The sequence below is a fragment of the Felis catus genome, chromosome B4 (genome assembly GCF_018350175.1).
Source record: "Felis catus isolate Fca126 chromosome B4, F.catus_Fca126_mat1.0, whole genome shotgun sequence".
Classification (NCBI taxonomy): Eukaryota; Metazoa; Chordata; class Mammalia; order Carnivora; family Felidae; genus Felis; species Felis catus.
The window spans coordinates 45,833,023-45,855,708 of record NC_058374.1 but is presented as its reverse complement, the minus strand read 5'-3'; the positions used below and the strand labels follow the sequence as shown (position 1 = coordinate 45,855,708).

Below are 22,686 nucleotides of genomic sequence, written 5' to 3'. Positions count from 1 at the left end.
CAAAAGATTTTTCTTTGATTCAATGAACACATGCCTGACACTGCTGGGGGTTGAGAATATGGAGATGAATAAGAAAAAAAAATTATTTTCTTTAAAGAGCTTAAAGTCTGGAAGAGAAAAAAACTTACGGAAAAGGGAAAAATATTTATTGTCAACTCTTATGGAGCACGCACATATATTATTTCATTTAAGTGCCTCAGCAATCAAATAAGTGTGAGATTTTGATCCCCATTATAAAGACTAAAAAGTTGGAATTCGACAGTGTTACACAACTTGCGTAATATTAATAAGTGACAAGCCGGTCTTTGAACCCAGAGCCTATGAACTAAGGACCTTTCTTCCATGACACCAAGCAACGGCTGTGCAATTCAAGCAAATGTTTTGGCTTTTAAGTGACTACTTCTGAAAGCCTAAAGGAGATGACACTTAAATGGCTATCTAAGTGCAGGTATGCATATTCCTTCTTTTGGCCTTATCCCTACTATTCTAGAAATCACGTTAGGGGACACAGCAACCCTGATTTCACTAAGAGGTAAGACCTCGAAAGACCAGCTCCCTTAGCTGTACTCTCATGGGCATCGAGAAACCACAGGCTCACTCAGTCGGAGCTCCAGGCCCCCCCGTTCTGTGCTGATGTTGGGGCAAAGGTACTTTCAGGAGAAGCTCCCACGGGAATGTTGGTGGACCCACAAACACCTAGGTGGGTAGAGTAAGCAGCAGATAAACACTGGTACACGCGGAACTGGAAGGAAAAAGAAGGCCTAGAGACAGGAACTAGCCTCTCGAAAAGGGGCCACATGCCATGAATTATGGAGACTTCTTGCTCATTCTTACTACTAAGTAGACGGAGAATGGAGACTTTCGAGTTTTATTTTAACGACATTTTAAAGAGACAGAAGTCTCATATTGTTATCACAAAAGACGTTCAAATCTAGGGATCACATCTCTCTCCTTAGATCTCTTTCTTCAGTTCTAGAAATATTTTTGTACCGATCTAGAGGTGTGGTGGCCAAGAGCTATGGTGTGGGAGCACCCACGGGTGTTTTCAGTCTTGGCTCTGGCACTTTATGACTTTGTGCAACTTTGTGCCAGTTACTTAAACTCCACAAGCCTCAGTCGTTTCACCTACACCGGGGGTGGGGTGGGGGTGGGGGGGGGCTAACAACACTGGCTCTCCCTCAAGGGCTGTGAGGATTGAAGGACAGATACACTAGAACTTAGCACGGGACCTCGCAGGCAAAAAGTTTAATAAGTAGCAGCGAGAAGCGTGCATGTGCCAAAATTGTGGTAAATCTTAAGGACATACAGATACACACACATCCAGATATGGTCATTTCTGAGATGGCTTGGTAGCTCCATCTGTGGTAGATTCAAGATATCACATAATTACACATAATTATCACCTAATCACATCAAGGGCTGCGTGATAAAAGACACAATGCTCGCGCAAAACTGTTATCTGTTACAGGATTTAAGTCACCTTCGAGTGCCTTTGCAAATTACCTATTTTTAAGCAAGGAAAAAAAAAAACGAGGCGGGGGGGGGGGGGGGCAGGAAAGTGGAAAGACTCAATTCCCACAAAGATGCTGCAGTAGAAGCGGCCCCTTCCAGGTCTACGTGTCCCGGCATGATACCCGGATTCGGCAGATATTCCAGGAGAGCTCTTCCGAGGTAATTTCGCGAACACTATTAGCAATGCTTTGCTAAAAGGTAAACCAGGCATTTGATTCTTTTGATGAACGTGACTATAACTGAAACATCCGGGGGTCTGCTGAACAGAGGTTTCCCCACCACCTGCCGCCACGATCAGTTGTCAGCTCTACCGGCATTTGTGGATCAACTTTTCAATATCTGTGGAGCATGGGAGTGGTGGTGTGGAAGGTGTCTGATAACGCGCACGTTTCACTTCTTACGCGTAGGTGACCTGTTCTTTGCCCACGACACCTTTTCCCCCCGCTGGTTCCGTAACCATTCAGGGGCAGCGTTGCCTAGGAAGAATTGTCAGGAGGAAAGCCTGGCACAATTATTCAGTTAGTACCCACACACTGTGTACTTACCCTCCCTTACCTGTAACACCTTTTTTGTAATCTCTGAAATCAACAGGGGGCAACGAACGAACACAAGGTGACACGTCAGGGGGTCTGGTACAGTGGGAAGGGCTAAGAGGGAAATAAAATACACTCGGTGCCTTCTATGTGCCAACACTAACATAGGATACCTTTTGGTTTTATAGATGATGAAAGCCAGCCTTGTCAAACTTAAAGAATGTTCTTTCCCATGCCATACAACAAACGGTGCGAGAACTCGAACCAAGGTATGTTGGATTTTAAAGCCATGATCCCTTTACATTCCCACCCCCCCCAAAATGAGGAGTAAGGATCTTTGGCAAAAGGAGAGTGGCATTATGGACTCGTGAAAGATGGTAAAAAGTATATATATATATATATATATTGGAAAGTTTTTGAAAGTCTTAGTGTTTCACAAGACGACTGCATACCTAGAGTTGGACAATTTAGGTACAAGCAAGCATATTCTGACATCTGGGGTAATGTATTTAGGCCCACTGCCAGGGTGTCCTAACAGCACAGGTTGTTCTAGGTCCTCTGGAGGCAAGAAAAGGAAAAGATGTCTGTGTATCAGGTGCGCCTGGGGAACCATGGTGGCCACCCTCTCCCTCCCAGCACATTCAAATAACACAGCGTAAGACGGCAGAAAAAGACGAGGTGGGTAACGATGGGTGGAAATACCCTAAGTATGTCAAAAGACTCATGCTTAAAGAAAAAGGTCCTCCGTGTGAGAAGAGCTTATGAAAGGGGCCGGAGTCCATTTTCTCGTTGACCTCTCTTGCTTCCTACTTCCTGCTTCTTTCCTCATAGTATGTTTGAGCAGAAAAGGGCCCCAGAAATCGAGACCAGCGTCCTCATTTTTCAGATGAAACATCTGAGACCAAGAGAAGTATCTGAAATCACACTTCTTGTTTCAGAAATTAGGTAGCTATCAGTTCTCATTTTCGCTTTTCACCATATACTGTAGCAAGGAGCGAAAGGGCAGACCAAAAACACAAACAAAACACAACAAAACCAGAAAGAAAACCCCCAAGAAACCAGAGGTTTTACTTCGTATCACAAAGATACCCCTGCTCATCTTGAATTTCCCTAATTCCATGACAATGTGCTTTGAATCTTCTTCAACTACCAAGAGGCACTAAAGGTTTCTACGACCTCATTCACACACTCTTGTCTGGGTCACTTCTAAGGCCAGGTTGAAGGGCAGGACTGTGGGGTGGCAGGATTTCTCTTCACTCAGGGTCACATGCATTGGTGGCCTCCTTGGATGACCAACCATCCTGGTTTCCCTGGGGTTGAAAGGGTTGCTGGGATGTGGGATTTCGGTGCTAAAAACCAGAAAAGTCCCAGGGAAACCCGGACAAACTGGTCCCCCTACTGCCTACAGCAGGGCCACATTCTCAACTGAGCTAATGAACCTAGACAGGTAAAATGTATTTAGCTGGAAGGTTTAGCTGGTATGACACTGGCAAAACGGTCACTAACATTTCAAGTTTTTGAGAAAAAGAAAGCAGAATGAAGATTAACGACTATAAAGAGCCTTCCGTTTGGGGAGGAAGGTATTCTCAAAGTCGGAAGTGTTAAGTCCATAAAAGAAACAATATGAGAATGCAGTGGGGCTTTTTCATACCTAACAAGTATGACTAAATCTCTGAACACTTCCTGTTCCGTCCCATGTTTTTCTGAAATTCGCTTTTCCTTATCGGCCAAGAAGGTAGAAAAAAAAAAAAAAAGTTGTTCTCCCTTCTCTTCTTAAGAATAGCGGTGGGGAATTTCAAAAACCTCCAAAAGCTTCTAAAGTTTAGCAAGCTCTTGCTTTCGTACAGAAATATTACGGAGAAACAAACAGCACGCATCTTCTTCCCCTGTAAGCATCCTCCGTTCTTGCTACATGGAATTTGAGGTGAGCAGAAAACCACCTGATTAGAACAGATAAATTCTCACACTCAAGTAGCACCCGTTCATTCAGCCGTCTAGCGATACTTTCAATCAAAAATTGGTTTGTTGCTCAACCCTGTGCCAGGTGCTGAGAATACAACACTGAACGAGGAGGCTGTATTTTCATTTTACGTAGCACAGTATCCTAAAGATCAAACACTCCTTTTTGGACTTATTCCTGACTCTCCTGCTTGCGGTGGAAGATGACAGCCGCCCTAAACATAAAACTTCGCGCTGAAATCATGTCTCCCAGGCAGCACTCCCCATTCTCTTAAGAGCAGTGCCCACAGAGGGCCATCTCACTTTCGCCTTTTCTGGGTCACCCAAACACACTGGAGGCGCTCAGCCTAGAGAAGGCAGACAGGCTGTGAGCCAAGGAGGGGAGCATGTCCATGGGCTCCCCTACTCACAAGAACGGCTTAAAGCTGCCTGTACGCATATTTGGGAAAGGCAAATTCTCCCACCTTCTCTGATGTCCTAGAAGCATGACATGCACAAGATAAAGTCATTTTCTAGGGAAGGGGAAAGGGCAGCCCCCCACCCCGCCCCCGAGAGGCCAGGGGCTGGGGGGGGAAAGGGTTTCTCTCCTTCCACGTGGGTCCACTCTAATGGCTGACTTGCACCTTGCCAAGCAAAAGGAGGAAATCAAATCAAGCGCACAAGTTCGCCCACAAGTTCTGCAGAGGAGACAGCGGTCACTGCCACTATCGGCACCTTCTGCACCTGTTGGATGAGTCTGAAGGGTTGAGAAAACAGGGTCGTGGGAGGGCAGGGCCGGGACAGCTGTCCCCTCCCCGCCCCAGCCACATGGCCAGTTCAGGCAACACTGCTACCTCTCCCACGCGTCCACAGTCATTGAACTCTGCCAGCCCCCTGGCTGCAACGGACCGTTCAGTCTTTGGTGAGATCTCTGGGACCTGCCTACGTGCAGGCCTCCTGGGAGATCTCTGGGCCTTAGTGACTTGTGCCTTTGTGCACACACAATTGGTTTCTTTGAGCTTGGCAATCCCAGACCAGGAGCCTTACTGGACTTCCTCTATTTATACAAGACTCGTCAAGCCGGTTAGGCTGCTTTTCTGCCACCTTTCTTTCCAGATGCCTCTAAAATGCCAAGCTACCAGGAAGCAAGTGAGGGATAGGGTTTTCTCACCACCATCCCAAAGACCTACAAAGGCATGCATAGGCCATAGGCTTCGCTGAAGGCCTGCCGCCGTGCTCTTAGATGGTGGAGTGTGTTTTTAAGGATTGCAAGGGAACAGTTGTCAAAAGTAAGGTCAAAGTCAAATGCACTGTGTTTCCATCATTACTGCTGGCCTCTTTCCAGAAAAAGTAAAAATGCACCCCCTAAAGCTGGCAGCAAGTCCTGTGGTTGCATCAATAATAATTTTCACTTGCACAGAAAAATCCCCGGGTAGCACATAAATGTTCATGAACTCCCCTCTTTTATTTTTGCAGAGCCAGAAAAAGTGGTAGAGAGAAATTAACTGCCCCTGTGAATCAGCAAAAAACCAAGGGATGGGACCCACGACAGCTAGTCTCCCTGCTTTAACCCACACATCTGGCACACCACTGGGAAATGGTTATTTGTTCACTACAAGGAAGATGACCTTTAACTTCAAGCATGTAAAGTAAAAAAAAAAAAAAAAAATTAAAAAAAAGTCTTAAAAGACACCAGTTATTTCGTAGAGAGGAGAATCAATAAATTACTAGGCTAGGGCACAGTTCTTTCCAGAGGTCAAGATGGTATCTAACCAAGGTCGAGACCATATGAACCAAGAGTTCAAAGACCACTATCTTCTCCACGGTTATTTATATTGAGATGGCCTCAAGATTAAGGAAGAAATCGTCAAATTGCCGGCAGTCACACCAAACAGGACAGGGAAACTGGCTCTTCCTTTCACATCTATCTCTTTCTGCGTTCATAGTGTAGCAGGTGACCCAGGGAGCAACCGTCTCAGATCCCAGGACAGACCACTTGGTAGGCATGAACCACACCTATTTCTCTACAGCCTGACCTTCACCTGTTCCCAGATGGCTGCCTAATGGCTGGAAGGACCTTCAGAAAGGTTTTCAGTTAAAGGTACAAAGCCTTTGAACAGGTCTCTGATTCAGGGGCGCCTGGGTGGCTCAGTTGGTTGAGTGTCCGACTTCAGCTCAGGCATGATTTCACGGTTTGTGGGGTCAAGCCCTGCATCAGGTTCTGTGCTGACAGCTGGGAGCCTGGAGGCTGCTTCGGATTCTGTGTCTCCCTCTCTCTCTGCCCCTCCCCCATTCATGCTTTGTGTGTGTCTCTCTCTCTTTCTCTCTCTCTCAAAAATAAATAAGCTTACCACCCACAGGAGTATACTCATGAGTATACCCAGAAGATCAGATAAAATCCTGAAAACATGGGCAAAGTCCAACCGACAGCTGCCCCTTCTAGGCCATGAACTGGCACACCTAGCCGTTTGGCAACTGTTCTTTCCTTCAGCAGATCTTACCTGCCTAAGCAGGAAACAGTGATAAGGCTAAAACTAGTTCATGCTCACTGCTATGGTTTCTCACGCTTGAGCAGAACTCAGTTTAGAAACAGAACCTAAACAAAAAATTTTAAAAAGAAAAAAGAGGGGCGCCTGGGCGGCTCAGCCGGTTAAGTGTCCGACTTTGGCTCAGGTCATGATCTCACGGTTCGTGAGTTCGAGCCCCACGCCAGGCTCTGGGCTGACAGCTGGGAGCATGGAGCCTGCTCCGGATTCTGCGTCTCCCTCTCTCTCTGCCCCTCTCCCGCTCAGGATCTGTCTCTCAAAATTCAATAAACATTAAAAAAATTTTTTTTGAAAAAGAAAAATGAAAAAGAAAATTAAAAAAATAAAAAGAAAGAGAACCTTAAACTGTTGCAGATCAGTTCGGCTGGAATGTCATCGAGCCATCAAAAAAAAGAGAGAATGTCCAAGTGTCTTGTAAACTATAAAGCCCGATATACAATGCTACTTATTATTATATCGGTATTAAATAGCTAAAAGTAGAATATGAAATTGTAACAAAACATTGATAAAAACCATCCGGTAGCTATGGGAGCACATAGGGCTAAAGACTGAAGAAGTCAGGTGCAGGAGGTTGGTGACTACGTAAAGAAGTTCAATTTTAAAAAAATCTTTTAAAGTGGTTTAAACATTTAATTAACAATAAATAAGTTTAAATGATTTCCTGTAATTATAAATGTCTATGACGCAATTTGACAGTAAAACTAGTGTCATAAATCTTAACTCTGAAGGGAATCTCCAAATAGCCTCAAGGCCAGCCCCGTTGCTTCTATCACCATAGAGTAAATAGGATCTAATTTTTAAGGTGTAGACTATTCTCTCATGAGGCATACCAGTCCTTACTGGTGTATAATTCACCCCTAATTTACTCCACTGTGAGGAATGAATATACAGCTTGAAAGAAGAAAGGACAGGTAACAGAAGCCTTTTTTAAATGTTTATTTTATTTTGGAGGGGGAGAGAGAGAGAGAGAGAGCACAAGCTGGGGGAGGGGCAGAGAGAGAGGGAGACACAGAATCCGAAGCAGGCTCCAGCCTCCGAGCTGTCAGCACACAGCCCGACGCGGAGCTTGAACCCATGAATCGTGAGATCATGACCTGAGCCAAAGTCGGACACTTAACCGACTGAGCCACCCAGACGCCCCACGAAGTCTTTCTAAAAGTCCCATGACCAAGTCCTATAACTGGAACCAGAGCCACTTTCCTGGCCAGGGTCAGCTCCTGTGGAGCCATCAGGGGGCCCTTGGTGGTAGCACTCCGTGCTCACCTGTGACCACCAAGCCCCAGGCTTCTTCCCCGAGCCTGTGATGCAGTCTATACGGCACATGGGCTAGAACACTTCCTTCGCTTTTCATAATGATGCGAAAATCGGCTTCAGTTCCCCCACACTTTTAATCAAGCCTCTTAACCAGAAAACCAGCTCCAAGTATGCTTGAGGCTGTATTTTCTTAGCTCTTCCTATTTCTTATTCTGAGGCCTTCTTTAGCATTATTATCATCCCTCTCAAGTGACTTCATGAATGACAAGGATGAAAGAGAAGAACAAAGGGGATGTAAAATGACCGAAGGGAATGCGGCCACCACCGAGGAATGGGAAGCTCCCAGGTACACTGCCCTGATGAGGTAGAGGGCCCTAAAAGATGGTTTTTCATGTGGGGCCCTTGTCACAAAAGCTAGTTCTGTGCAACTCTGGCTGGTGCACGCGTAGAAACAGCCCTGTAACCCATGGGACGTGGGCCTGTCTGTGCTACATAAGGTTTCTTCTGTGCCGCTCTCTCTGTTGGGAGAGTCAGGTAAACTCCAGACTCAACACTTGTCATCCAGGGTGAGGTGTGTGAGTGTGTGTGTGTGTGTGTGTGTGTGTGTGTGTGTGTGCGCGCGTGCATCTACCTCCTCAGAGCTACAAGGCAGGGCCTCTGCCTATTGGTATCTTTCTCACTCTGCCCACGCATACGTTTACTTACCCTCCACCATATAGATATATCTCTTCCCCAACCACGACTTCAAATCTTGGCACAGACATTTACTAGCTATTTTGCACAAGTGACCCAGCCCCTAAATCCCCGTTTCCTCGTCTGTAAACTGGAGATAAAGACACCTATCTTGAAAGGCTGTACAGATTAAATGAAGTCGTGTGTGTGTGTGTGTGTGTGTGTGTGTGTGTGTGTGTCTAAGGCTCCTTCCGCTGTATGATGCAGTATTTGGCACGCAGGAGGTATTTTCCTTCCTCTCTCTAGCCTAAGTACTCATGCACTTAATCTGATTTGTATTTTTTAATTATTTTGGGTATATCTGATCTCCCCATCTTGGTGGTGGAGAATCACATCATGTTAATTTTTCCTATCTACTGTATTAGCTGTGCACATAGTGAGTACCCAGTGTGACAACTGTAGTCTAGGATATTGAGGAAGGGGGTCATTTCCCCCACCTCCCATGATATCTGGTAATGTTTCCTGAGGAAACTATTGCAAGTTCTGGATATAGCTGATCTCCCCTCTGTCCCCTGGACTCCTCACACTCCCTCTTCCAGACATATCCCTCTGCCATTTGGAATGCCCCGAAGAACTTTGAAAAGCCAAGTTATCCATTCATTTGGTCGCTCTTTAATGTTTATTTATTTTGAGAGCGAGGGAGAGAGCGAGTGCACATGAGTGGAGGAGGGGCAAAGAGAAAGGGAAAGAGGGAAACCCGAGCAGGCTTTGTGCTGTTGTCTCACGAAATGTGAAATCAAGAGTGGGATGCTTCAATGACTGAGCCCCCCAGGCGCCCTCATCACTTCTTGAGTACATTTCTCTTGAGAACACTTCTTGAGTCCCTAAAAATTCCCTGAGTACCTACTGTGTGCCAGTGACAGGCACTGGGAATCCATACTTGGACACAGAAATGGTTAAGACATGATTCTTGCCCATCCTTGAGGCGACTGGAAGGAGTCAGACGGCAACATGGCAAACACTCAAAATAATCCAGCATTCCAGAGGCTAAGACAAGAGGAAGCTGTAATTCAGCTTACGAACACTGCTCTGAAATTTTAAAAATGTATATTGCCTTTGAGATAGACCTTCAATGGACTGAACTTTGCTGAAATTGTAGGCAAACGGGAAACCCCATCCTGGTCGGTCACAAAACAGGTCAACACTTTTTGAGGCAAATGTCATTCCAAACAGAATCTCCGGATTGCCAAGTCTTTGTCAGTACCCTTCCTCATGTGAAGCCGTGTACGATGCAAAACAAAAGAATCTTCCTGCAACTAAAATTTGGAATTCTGACCAATCCCTTCACACTCCTATTCACAGCATAGCATGTAAGTGTTTAGCACGAGACTAGGTGTTGAATGGGGAAAAGAAAAAAAAAAAAAGAAGAAGAAGAAGAGGAAGAAGAAATGTAAGCCTTAAAAGTTCCCTGTGGATTCCTGGCAGGGAATGGATCCTGGAGGAAAGATGTGCCCTGACCCAGGGTGAACCTGATAGGGAAAATGGTCAGAGAAGGGGGCGGTGGCCAGTTCACGACAGAAGCAATATATAGTCATAGAACTCCACTCTTCCCAAATGGGAAGCTGGAGGACCCAGGGGACAGAGGATAAGACTTATCTGTGTGGATACTGGGGGAGCTCTACCCAAAACCTTGGTGTCATACAATGAGACAGGTCTCCCCTATACAGGTTCAATGCTAATGCTGAGTACCCAGGCAAAAGCCATTTGGGAAGCCTGCGAAGGTCTCATGCATGGACCATGCAGCCCAACCAGAGAAGCCCCATATCGAGATATACATCTACTACCAATACCTTAATAAACTGTCTCAAAATTTCTCCCAGTTAACACTTTTTCCTACTTCTCGAAAGCCTGTCATTCTTGCTCGGTTCCCTCTCCCCGAACTCTTTGTTCTTGTCACTAACTCAATCTTCCACTGATACGCAGCGTGGAAACAGAGGCTTCCTGAGGCCTTATCCACGTTTGCATTCTTCTCCCCGCCCTTGCGAGTCGCTAGCCGGGTATCTGGCACACAGTAGGCCCTCAAGCAATGTTTCTGTAATACCCAGTCATGGGGCAAGCAAAGAGAAACAATGAAAACACAGACCCTTGAAATGTCACGGGGTTTAACAGACTCTCCCCTTAGTAAAAATTCTCCTGGTGCTGACTGGCACGGATCCACTCCGCAAGACTGGCTCCAAACACTAAAGATCCAGGAACATGCTTTGCATGCAAAGAAACTTCCTTCCAACCCCTCAGAACATACTCCCTCCCTAGGGGCCGCCTGCTAACATGGCTGTACACAGAAATCCTAAACCTGGCCATGAGCCCTGGCCACATCAACTGTGCAAAACTAGCCCCTATCAGGACCTGCTAGCGGGAAATCTGAGCCGCAAGCGTAACCAGAGACTCAAGGCGGCTGACCTGCTTGCGATCTGGAGGCAGCATGGGTTAGTTGCGGGTTCAAACCAACCGTAACTGGGCAACACTTGACGACCAACTTCCCTACAAGACGGGGGTCAGGCGAGCGGACACTGGCGTCCCTTACGTGGCAGGCTGGGCTGGGAGGGAGATGTTGCAGACAGCACCAATTTCCTGGGTCAGGGAGCACAGGGTGGCTTCGGATGGCCTGGTGTCGGTCAGTCCTAGGAGCCCAAATGGGGTCCCAGGTTCTTCCTGGGGTGGGGGGGGGGGGTGTCTTGTTTTTAAAATGTGGACAAGTCGTCCAGGTAGCAGCCAGTGAAATAAAAGCTTTGTAGACAGATGGGGACACCACCTTGTCTTGGTGGGTGTGAGCCAGAGGGAGTAAGAACAGAGGCTAAACTCATGAATGTGTTAGAAACCAGGACAGGATGAACAACCAGAAGGGAACCCTGGTGGATAAATCCGGTTTGATTTGCAAGGATGACCAGTTTCGTGCAATAAATGTTCAGCAAACTCCTACCGTATGGCTGTTACCACACTGGGAGGCCGAGATGAAGGAGGCCTTCATACTCCTGAAGGTCACACTTTACGACAACAACAACAAAAAGATGTGTACTTTTTGTTATTAAGAATTGTATTAATTTTGTTACAAGATTGTTTATGAAGAGCAGGACAGGATGGGAGGGAGGGAGGAAGGGAAGAGTAGAAGAAAAATGAAATGAGAAGTAAGGCAGGAAGCAAAAAAGGAGAGAAAGACGGTTGTGGGTACTGAATGTGACAATCCTTGCCAAGTGCTTAGTCTCTGGGATATAGTAAGTGCTCAACAAACATCAGACTCTATTCACTGTCATAGAGGGCCTATCACTGAGTCACACGAGTCTATACTGAACACACAGCAGACACTCTTCTAAGGGCTTCTCATGCAGTAATTCATTTAATGCTCACGACCCTATAAGATACTAGTATTTCCATTTGATAAGTGAGACCATTTGGGTACCAAGAGGTTATGTCAGCTTTAACTAGCCAGTCACACAACTATCAGGTGAGAGATCTGGGATTCAAATCCAGGTAGTCTGATTTTAGAGCTCACCTTCTTTTTTGTTTGTTTGTGTGTTTATTTTGAGAGAGGGAGAGAGAGTGGGGGAAGAGCAGAGAGAAAGGGAGAGAGAGAAACCCAAGCAGGCTCTGCACTGTCAGCAGAGAACCCGATGAGGGGCTCGAACCCACAAACAGTGAGGTCATGATCTGAGCCAAAGTCAAGACTCAGATGCTTAACTGACTGAGCCACCCAGGTGCCCCTCAGAGCTCACCTTCTTATCCACTACACTTGTGGTTCCCAAGGCACTGTCCTTAGACCTGGGAACTTCCAGATTTGCAAATTCTTGGTCCCTACCCAGTCCTAAATCGAAGACTCCAGGGGAAGGACCCAGCAAACCGTTTTTAAAAGCCCTCTTGATAATTCTGATGAACAGTGTGAGCACCACAGAATTCATTAACAGTACAGCGATTCGCCAGATAGTGGCTACATTAAAACGGATTATAAAATACCTCTCCCTCGTGGGGAGCAGCCTTGCCTGGCATTGGGCAAAGGTGAAAATACTTGAATCATCCAGTCTGTCAGTTTAGGGAGTGGCCTAGAACTGGCGCTTGAGAGCAATCACCATTCCCTTTATTTTCCGAGAAGTCAATTTGGCTTCTCTGACTCTTGTCTAGACCCTGACAGAAGAAGGCTAGAAGCGGTTAAGAAATCCTTAGAAATTCTTCTAGTGGTTTCACTCCTTCATAGCATCCCGACATCAGTTAGCAGACTAAATAGGCCACAGGGTCCCAAAATACCCATCACTAGACAAAAAAGAAAGTTGAAAGGGAGGGCGCCTGGGTGGCTCAGTCGGTTAAGAGTCCAACTTTGGCTCAGGTCGTGGTCTCACAGCTTGTGGGTTCGAGCCCCGCGTTGAGCTCTGTGCTGACAGCTCAGAGCCTGGAGCCTGCTTCGGATTCCGTGTCTCCCCCTCTCTCTGCCCCTCCCTTGCTTGGGCTCTGTTCATTCTCTCTCTCTCAAAAATAAACATTTAAAACATTAAAAAAAAAAAAAAAGAAGAAGAAGAAAGAAAACTGAAAAGGAAAGCTTTGCTGCAAGTGTTAATTCGGCTCCTGACAATGCATAGCAAGTAGTCTGTTCTTTCTGCTGGGTTAACTCAATTATTCAAGCGGGTTATCCAGTTTGTGACTTCACTCAGCTCACCTCTTGGCCATTTCACTGTTCATTAGCACCTCTACTGAGGATAAGCAGGGGAGAATAAAAGGTGAGGAAACTCAAACCAGCCAATTTTTCTCCTTGTTAACAGCTCTGGTAAGGACTTGGTGGGAGAAAAATTGTTATTGGCTAAAACGAGACACTGGGATTATCTATGGGCTTCAATTTTCCCTGTTCTCCCAGCCCCTAATTATCAGACACAGTCAGGCCAGGCTAACTTTGTAGCGTCAGCCCAGTCTGCAAGGGAACAGAAGCATTACGTTCAAATTCTGGAATTTCTACAGGGGCAACCTATGGTATCTTCTTACCTTGAATGAAACCTCTTACAGATGCCAAGATCATGGGCAATTTTGATCACAGGTGAAAAGGCTGAGATCCATCACCTCTCTATGGATCCTATCTTAATTTTGATAATCGACGTTTCCCACCATCACAACTGCCCGTGACATCTTTACTCTCATAAGAAAAGCAAGAACTCTAAAATGAGCTAGGTACCTACTGCACAGTTTGGGGTGCTAAAGCATCTGCCAGATACCTTACAAACATCATCTTGTGGAATTCTAAAACAACCCGGCAAGCAATTTTTATCCTGATTTTATGGAGACATGGGTTTAGAGGAGTTAAGTCCCAGAATTCTTAAGCACTAGAGCTAAGATTTGAACACAGGGCTGACTTCCCCCACGCCTCACCCCCAAACCTATGCTCATGACACCCCCCCACTCAGTAAGATTTCTTACTTCCACCTAGAACTCTCTTCATGACCACGCTCTCAAGGCTCATTTAGGGGATGGCTGTGCTACTTGCTCTTTCTGTCTTTTAAAGAGTGAAGCCGTAGGGGCGCCTGGGTGGCTCAGTCGGTTGAGCGTCCAACTTTGGCTCAGGTCATGAGATCGAGCCCACCATCGGGCTCGCTGCTGACAGCGCGGACCTCACTTTGGATCCCCTGTCTCCCTCTCTCTCTGCTTCCCTCTCTCCAGAATTAAAAACAAACAAACCAACAAACATTAAGGAGTAAGGCCATACCTAAACATGCTTAGAAGTCCCTCATGACATCTTCACATATGTACTTTCCCCCCTTCTATCAGCACTAATGCAAATAACCACCAGCGTCCACCCCTTTGCCAAATCTGTACAAATGGCCACTACTTGTTCATCACTTCTGATTAGCGGGAGACCAGACACGTCCTGCATGGCTGAAGCCCAAGGCCTTGGTGGGAGAGGAGGTTGTAAAAGACGCCTTCACTTCCCAGATGAGTCAGGGCCAGCCAGGGTGCCAGGGTGCCCGGGCAGCAGAAGCCCATGCTTCTGGATGCCACCACATGACCGCTTTCCATTTCAGGGAAGGAAGAAGCCAAAAGGTCCAGTGTGAAGGCAGAAGGAAGAAAGGGGGAAGAGAATCTGTTACGATTCCTTTCCTGTTCCTTCTTCCGTCCCTTTCTTTCTCCAGCCCCACCCTCACTGGAGTTTAGTGTCTGAACTTGCCTTTCTCCTCCCCGAGACTCTGCCCTCGCGCCCCAAAGAAGCCGTGGCACCTGGAACTTCTCCCTGTGGGGAACACCGAGGCCGTCCCCGGGCTGCTCAGAGATAAAGCCGTGGTTATTCAGTGTCCTGTGAAATTACAGACGGGCCTGCTTTCTTATTTGTCAGCCAGTCCTCCCTTGCCATCCCTGGTCCGGCGTGACCTAATCTCAGTGCAGGAAACACTACAGAAGCTTGTGCCCCAGGGAAGAAAAGCCTCTTCACTCCCCTACCCACAGGACTGATGTCTCTATCACACGGCAGACCTCAAAGACCAGTATACGTTAGGGGCCAAAAGTCTGCTGGCATTTTTAAGACGAGTCACATGGCCCAAAGAGATTTTAAAATAATTTGGAGGCAAACACGATATTCCTTCGCCAAAGAACATCAACATGATGCTGGACACCAAGGCAGCGCCTCCTAGGTTGAGATGCAGGCCTCCTGCCTGGAGCAAATGTACCCCAGACTCTGGGAAAGTGGTTCCCCACAGCCCGGGCTTCTGTGTCATGGGCAGGGCGGCAGCTTGGCCGGTCCTTGGGTAACTTCTCCATCCTTCATGGAATCTGGTCTGCTTCTACCTCCGGAGATGCCAGAGAAACTGACTGCCCAAGGGACTACCCTGACCGTCCAAGGTGAAGCGCGAAACAAATACATTCAGCACAACCTCAACAACTTCAGGAAAGAGAGAGACCCTGCGCCATTCCCGTCTGAAGGGCTGTGAATCGCAGCTCAGGGATTCGCCAGAGGCCCTCGCCGAGACCGGGCCTCTCAGGCAGCCTTACAACCAACTCTTGCTTATTCCAAAATGCAATCCTGAGGTCAGGCTGGCTTCGCGCGTGTGGGACCCGTGCAGTGGCACAGGGGCCTCGTGCTCGTTTGAGCTCACCTGTCCTTGTTCCAATGCTCTCCCGCGGCCGTCCTGAAATTCTTCACCATTTCTGAACACGGGGCCTTGCGTCTCCATCCTGCACTGGGCCCCACACATGATGCAGTAGGTCCTGCCAAGCACTTTAAATCCGGTCAAAGAGTCACTCCAGTAAGTCTGGGAAGCTGGGCCAACAGAAGCAAGGTGTGGTCAAGCCCGGTGTGAGGCTTTGGGCTGGCAAGGGTGAGGCATGGAAGGATGGCCGCTCCCCAGAGAGGAGGGCGCTGGCCAGGCGACAGGGGGCACAGGGTGCCCGGAGCGGGGCAATACCACCAATGCGATGGCGGCATCAGAAACAGCTGCTCAGATACATACACCAAGCACTGCTCACTTTGGAGCACTATTTTTGGGAGACTCCCCACATTTATCTCAAATCTTTGATTATGGGCCTCATTTTCTCTCTCTGATTTATACATAGTCTGACTTTTTCCCAATGTTTCCCAAGCTTGTTTGAAAAGTTGGCATTCTATTTGTTTGTTCTTTTCTTTTCAGCTTAAGGGAAATTTGCATGAGATGAGTGCTTTTGAGATGGAGAGAGCTCCACTTCCAGGCTGTTAACTCTCTGCGGAAAGTCCAGGCCCCATCAGCTACAGAAGGGGCTGCCACAGGAAGTAATACCAGATCAGACACGACGGATCAGGACGATGGGGTGGTGGAGGGGGGCGGGGGCGGTGATATTAGGGCCATTCCTGGTCTGGAGTCTGTCCGGGTGCAAACTTCCCAATGATTATCAACAACAACAAAACTCCAGAACTGCCTCAAACTATCCCCTCTAAGAAGTGGTCTGGGGAAGGTTTTCCCTAGTGATTCGAGAGGAGCCAGCAGATAAGAGACACTGTTTCTCTGAATGCCTCAGTAGCTGTCTTGTGCTCACCCGCAGGCGTGTGAGGTTGAGCCTTTTGTTAACGTTCTCAGACATGACAGCCAGAGATGGACGGACACCCTTTACTCTCCAGCACGCGCACACACGCGCGCACAGCATTACGGTGCTATACTATGGGGAAAGGCAGCTGTGTTCCCTACAAAAGGACAGTGATTCCCTTTGGTATAAGTAACTAGTCCACGGCCCCCTGCTTGTTAGTTCAGTCTGTCCTAATCCCCATGCACAGCCTCCCCTCCAGAACCATGAAATCAGCAGGAAGCAGGTATGCTTTATGGGCTCTGGGTCACACAGCCCCGCCCGCGCATCCTAATCGGTGATGAAATAAGGGAACCAAAGCCATTGCCATCAGAGTGCTGAAAATGTGGCCCCTCTGGCTCCAGGTTTATTACTCTCTCTTGGGAAGGCAGGGCTGGTTGCCTGCTTCTTGGCAAATGGAAGAAAATGGAGCTGAGCAGACCCTGCTGCATTTGGGGTGCAAGAATGACATTAGCACCCACGGTGCCGGAAGGGCAATGCCGGGCAAAAGACAGGTTTTCCCTGAGGCTCGGGGGAAGCCATCCACCTGTGTGCCCTGAAGGCCGGAAGGACCTGCTTGGATGAGTGCCCACTGCTCACCACACTGGGCCTTCCGCTCCCAGAATCAAAATCCACCTCATTATTTAGATCTAGGAGATGAGAATCCGCACCTACTCACAAGCCTGGGATAAGTGGCTGGGCAGCTTATGGACTGTGCACAACTGCGCGGAGGCCACTGACGTGTTCTTAAAACCGGATGACATGAGCATATGTAGCTGAATACACAGATCTGGGGGAAAATACAGGCAAAACCGACACAGCAGCTCAACAGCTATTTCACTCACTGCGTAGAAGAAGAATCACAGAATTTTAGAGCGGGAGGAGTGATCAGTGGTCTCCCTGACTAGGTCCCTCCTTTTCTTTCACAGACAGAGAAATGGAGGGGTCTAAGGTTCTCAACTGCTGCTCTGAACAAGGAGTCTTCTGAGCTACCGCAGTGCTTTCCCGGAGAAAAGGACGAAAGAGAGTCTGAAACCAGTTCTGCTCTCCCCACGTTCCCCAGTTTCAGCCAGAATTCACCCAACTTCCACCAAATACTAGTGCGCATGCGTAGAAACTGAAGCAGTCTGAATGGATCCTACTCATTTAGGTCACAGGGCAGGGGTGGGAGTGCGCATAAATCAGTCCCAATTCACCAGGTCACAGCCCTGATTCTCCACCTAAGTGGGTCCAAATGGTCTTAAACAGATGGGTAATATACAAGATGCTGCTTTCTTCAGCTTTTCAGTGTGAGACCCAGAGCGCTGAGCAAATTCCCTTTTACCAAGATCATAGGCTTGATACAGCTAGGTCAAAGGTCACCACTCTTCCCTGGCTCTTCTAGTTATGCGAAGAAAAAACTGCTGAATATTTATTCCTTGTTATTAGAAACCTAATAAAGAAAGCTGATAGAAATGCTCCGATTTGGGTTAGGTTTCTTCTGGCTCCACTCACAATCTAGATTTTTTTTTTTTTTTAAGGAACTCAAAGCCTTTACTTCTAAAGGTCATATGGTGTGACTGTGCCCAAAGTCTCAGAGAAAATTCGGCTGCCATAAATCCCCAATTTATGACAGTCGTAGAAAACAAAATTGTTCAAAAATAAGGCAAGCAATGCCTGACCTTCCTTTGCAAGGTCTGCCCATTGTCAGCAGTGGAAGAAAGGGTTGATTCGTGAGACAGCCAGTCACAGCCGCGAGGATCACAGCTTACATGGGACAGACCTGTGTTCGCAGCCCACAATGGCGCTGTTTATTAGCTGTGTGACCTTGGGTGAGTTACTTACTCTGTGAGTCTCGGTTTTTTTCATCCTTAAAATGAAAGTAGCTACGTAAGATAGGTCAGAGAAAGACACATACCGTAGGATCGCACATCTACATGAATCTTAAAAACAAAACAAAATAAAAAAACCACAAACTCACAGAGAGCAGATTGGTGGTTGCCAGAGGCGGGAGGTAGAGGGGTGAGGTGGGGGGATGGGGAAGGGTCAAAAGGCACAAATGTCCAGTCATAGAAGAAGTGAGTCCTGGCGATGTAATGTGCCGCATGGCGACTACAGTTAACAATGCTGTACTGTATATTTGAATTAAAAAGAATTTTTTAATGTTTATTTTTGAGAGAGAGACAGAGAGTGCAAGATGGGGAGGGGCAGAGAGAGAGAGAGAGAGGGGGAGGGAGGGAGGGAAGGAGGGAGGCAGACACAGAATCTGAAGCAGGCTCCAGGCTCCAAGCTGTCAGCACGGAGCCCGATGTGGGGCTCAAACGCATGAACCCCGAGATCGTGACCTGAGCCCAAGTTGGACGCTTAACCGACTGAGCCACCCACGCGCCCCCTGTGTTGCATATTTGAATGTTGCTAAGAGACTACATCTTCAAAGTTCTCTTCACTAGAAAAAAAAGTTCATGACTCTGGGTGGTGATGGATGTTAACTGAACTCACTGTGATACCCACTGCCCAGTGTATACATATAGCAAATCACTACATCGTACGCCTAAAATGAATCCGACGTCACCTGTCACCTGTATCTCAATTTATTTTTATTTTAAAAATTAAAAAAAAAATGGAAACATCCCCTACTTCTCAGGATTGTCGTGAGGAAACAGCTGGCCGTACCCCACCGCCCTCACCGCCTCCTACCCGCCTTCCCTGCGCTCCTGGGCACGCCTCACTTACCCCATGTGCCAGCCATGCGTGTGCCCCTGGCTTCTCCAACCAGGAAGCCCACTCCGACCCTGACCCTGAGATAAGCACCCACGCCTCACCTTGCACAGCACCCTGCCTGCATGTCTCCCGGCACCAATCACGCTTTGCCTCAAGTTAGAATCACTCACGTCCACGACCGTCTCTACTGCTGGACCGTAAGTGTCTCTCTTCTATCTCTGGTGCCTCGCCTCTTGAGCCACGTTAAGCCACGCGTGTAGCGGGCAGTCCATAAAGTCTTACTAAATTATGACTTAACTGGCAAATTGGTTTCAGCGGGCTCCTAATAAAATCTATGCTTGCAGGGAAGAAGTCGGCCCTGGTAGTTAGGCGATTCATTATCGCAGTATCTTTGATTAGTCAGCTATCACCTTGGAAAGCACCATAGCTGGAGGCAAGCCCGCGGGACGCTGGACTTGAAGCAGGAGCAGGCAGCAGGTTATACCCGGGCCCGGGGAATGTGGGCAGGGCAAAGCTGTTTTCCCCTCGGTCTTGCCTTCTCTTTCTTCCTCTGTCCTCTTTCCCTCATCGCCTCCTTTCTCTCATCTCCAACGTTAATTCCTCGTTCACTCAGTAAATGCTCAGTGACGCTACACGCTCTTCCGGCACCAAGGATGTAACACAACAGTGCCCCAAGGTGACATTCTAGTGCAGCCCATCCCCAACGTCAGTGGCACCTGGCTCATCTGGAGATCGTGCCCAACAGTCGAATCGGACTCAGTGGGCCCGGGCGGGGGGGGGGGGGGGGGCAAACACCTGTATTTCCACTAAGCTCCCTGGGTGATGTGGGCGTTACCCGTCCACATTCTCATAGTAAAGTTCTAGACGAGAGCACTGCTTCTCAATCCTGGATGCACACAGGAATCACCTGGAAAGTTTATAGAATGCTGATGCCTGGGTCTCCCCACCCCCCGCACCAACAGTTTCTAATTTAATCGTTCTGGCGTGCAACATGGCATTAGGATTTTTAAAGGCTCCCATGGCAATTATCATGAATGTCCAAGGTTGAGAACCACTGTTCTAGTGGGAGGTGTGGGTGGAAAAGAAATATGTATTTCAGATGAACACTATAGAGAAAAATAAGTAAGTGCAACGGAGCGAAAGAGTATGTTATTGTATAGAAGGTAATCAGGGAAGGCCCTACTGAAGAGGTGACATTTGAGCAGATACCGGAAAGATGTTCAGAATAAGCCATGCAGTTATCTGGGGGAAGAGCTCTATATAGACAAAACAGCACATGTAAAGGCCCTGAGGTAGGAGTGTGCTTAGAGAAATAGCAAAAGAGACTAAGACACAAGAACATTCCCTAAGAGACTTTATCAAAACAGTGGTTCACCATCATAGCAAAACAGTTCATCTGATCTTCATGGGAAGGCTAGGCACCCAAAGCCTGAAGGAGTTCAAAATACACTCTACTTCAAGGACACATCTGGAAGCAAGGGAAATGTACATGATTATGTTAAATCATTTAATCATCATAAGAATTGTACCAGATAAATACCATTATCCTCATTTCAGAAATCAGTGACCAAAGGCTCAGAGAGGTATATCCCCTTGCCCGTGACCATAAACGGGCGAGATTAACTCCAGTCAGAGTGACTTCAAGATCTGTCATCCTCTTTCCATTACACATTAATCACCCACTGGATTGTTCCCCTTACTCTCACTGCACACGGGTCTCCCATCTCAGAGTCGGGGGGGGAGAAGGAGAGCACATGTCAGAAGAAGGAAGAAACGGGTAAGAGGAAGGGAAGGAAACAAAATTCAGGAGGTGAAGAAGGCAGACAGAGGGAAAAGAGAAGCACTGAAAGACAGCTGCCTCCCCATACAAGCCTCCGGCTCCCGACCACTCGTAGCTGACCCTCATAAAAGCCTTGCAAGATCGTGCGGGGGTTCATTTTACGTGTCAACGTGGCTGGGCCGTGGGACCCAGGTATTGGTCACGTGCCAGACTAGATGATGCTGTGAAGGCAATTTTTTTTGAAAAGATGAACATTTAAATCAGTGGACTTGGAGTAAAGCAGATTGTCCTCTGTAATGGGGGTAGGTCTCGTGCAATCCATCATTTGGAAGGCCTGAAGAGGAAACAGACTGAGGTCTTCCCCGAGGAAGAGAAAATTCTACTCCAGACTGCCTTTGGCCTTGAGCTGTAACATCAGCTCTCCCCTGGGTCTCTAGCCTGCCTGCCTGCCCTCCAGATTTGGGGCTTGCCAGCCTCCACAACTGAGTGTGCCAATTCCTTACAATAAACCTGTTTGCGCGCACACACACACACACACACGCCCGACTGGTTCTAATTCTCCAGAGAACCCCGACTGGTACAGACGGGCACCACCAGGAATATCGTCCCCACCCACGGTGAGGTGATGTATCCCTGAGAGGTCACGTTTCTAGGAAGGGATGGGACTAGACTGGCTTCTGAGTCCTTTAGTCCACACAGGGCCTCTATAGAACTGGCCTGTCACCCTAAGTCTCCGACTAGGTTAAGGCTGAAAATCTGACCACACAAGGAATGTTTCTAACAGCACTACTATCCCTTAAAAAGGACTGGATGGATGAAGGAGGGAACAGCACAAAGGCTAACGAAAGGAATGTGTTTCGCTTCACCAACAGTCAGTGAGACCCCTATTTTCCCGGCCTCTGGGACCGCTCAAAAGGGCCCGTATGTACCAGGCTTCCAACCTCCACCTGAGGATTAAACAAAATGCTTTGTTTTTCTGAGGCTTCCTTGATGGGCTGGAAAATAATGATGGGAAATTAACACAACCACAGATGCCACGCTAAAATTCCAGGACTAAAAAACACCGAAAAAAGGCTGGAGTTTGCTGGAGCCTTGACAAAACAGGAGACAGAAAGCGGAAAAAAATAGAGAAAAGTGATTCAGTAATGCAGTTCCACCCACGGGGGAAGGTTGGGAAATACCACACAATTCTTCCTCAAAAAAAAAAAAAAAATGTTGATCAAAATACTTACTGGTTCAAAAATAAGGGTGTTGAAGAAAGCAAGGAAATGACGTACAAATCACAGCTTCGGAGGAGTACTCCTCCACATTTTATTCGTTTTTGAGTAATTAACAAGGTGCCCCTGAAACGACCCAGAAACCATTGTTCCCTTGCTTGACCGACATTTTGAAAATGCTTTTGGGAGAGACGTTTGGAGAGCCAAGGGAAGAGCACGGATCTCCCACAGAAAACAAAGGCAGACACAAACGTTCCTTCAAAAGGAATCTGGGACCAGGCACCATCTCTGTATACCAGTGTGCGTGTGAGAGTACCAGAGAGGGGGGACCCAGGACACATGAAGAAAAAGGAAGGGAGGCCTTTTAAAAAAGAAAGTTTCTAGGTGCCGCGCCTGGGTGGCTCAGTGGGTGAAGCGCCCGACTTCGGCTCGGGTCACGATCTCGCGGTCCGTGAGTTCGAGCCCCGTGTCGGGCTCTG

The 22,686-nt window shown here is 47.6% G+C and overlaps 1 protein-coding gene and 1 long non-coding RNA gene across 6 annotated transcripts in view; one reads left to right on the top strand and one right to left on the bottom strand.

The window, feature by feature from the left end:
• The window catches only part of ETV6 (ETS variant transcription factor 6), a 315,993-nt gene that overhangs the window by 173,940 nt on the left and 119,367 nt on the right, over positions 1-22,686 (bottom strand). The gene's annotated exons all lie outside the window — the stretch shown is intronic.
• On the top strand, positions 347-5,622 carry LOC123386536. Its single transcript, XR_006600545.1, has 3 exons — positions 347-448; positions 2,234-2,314; positions 5,460-5,622. It is a non-coding gene; the product is annotated as an uncharacterized LOC123386536 (long non-coding RNA).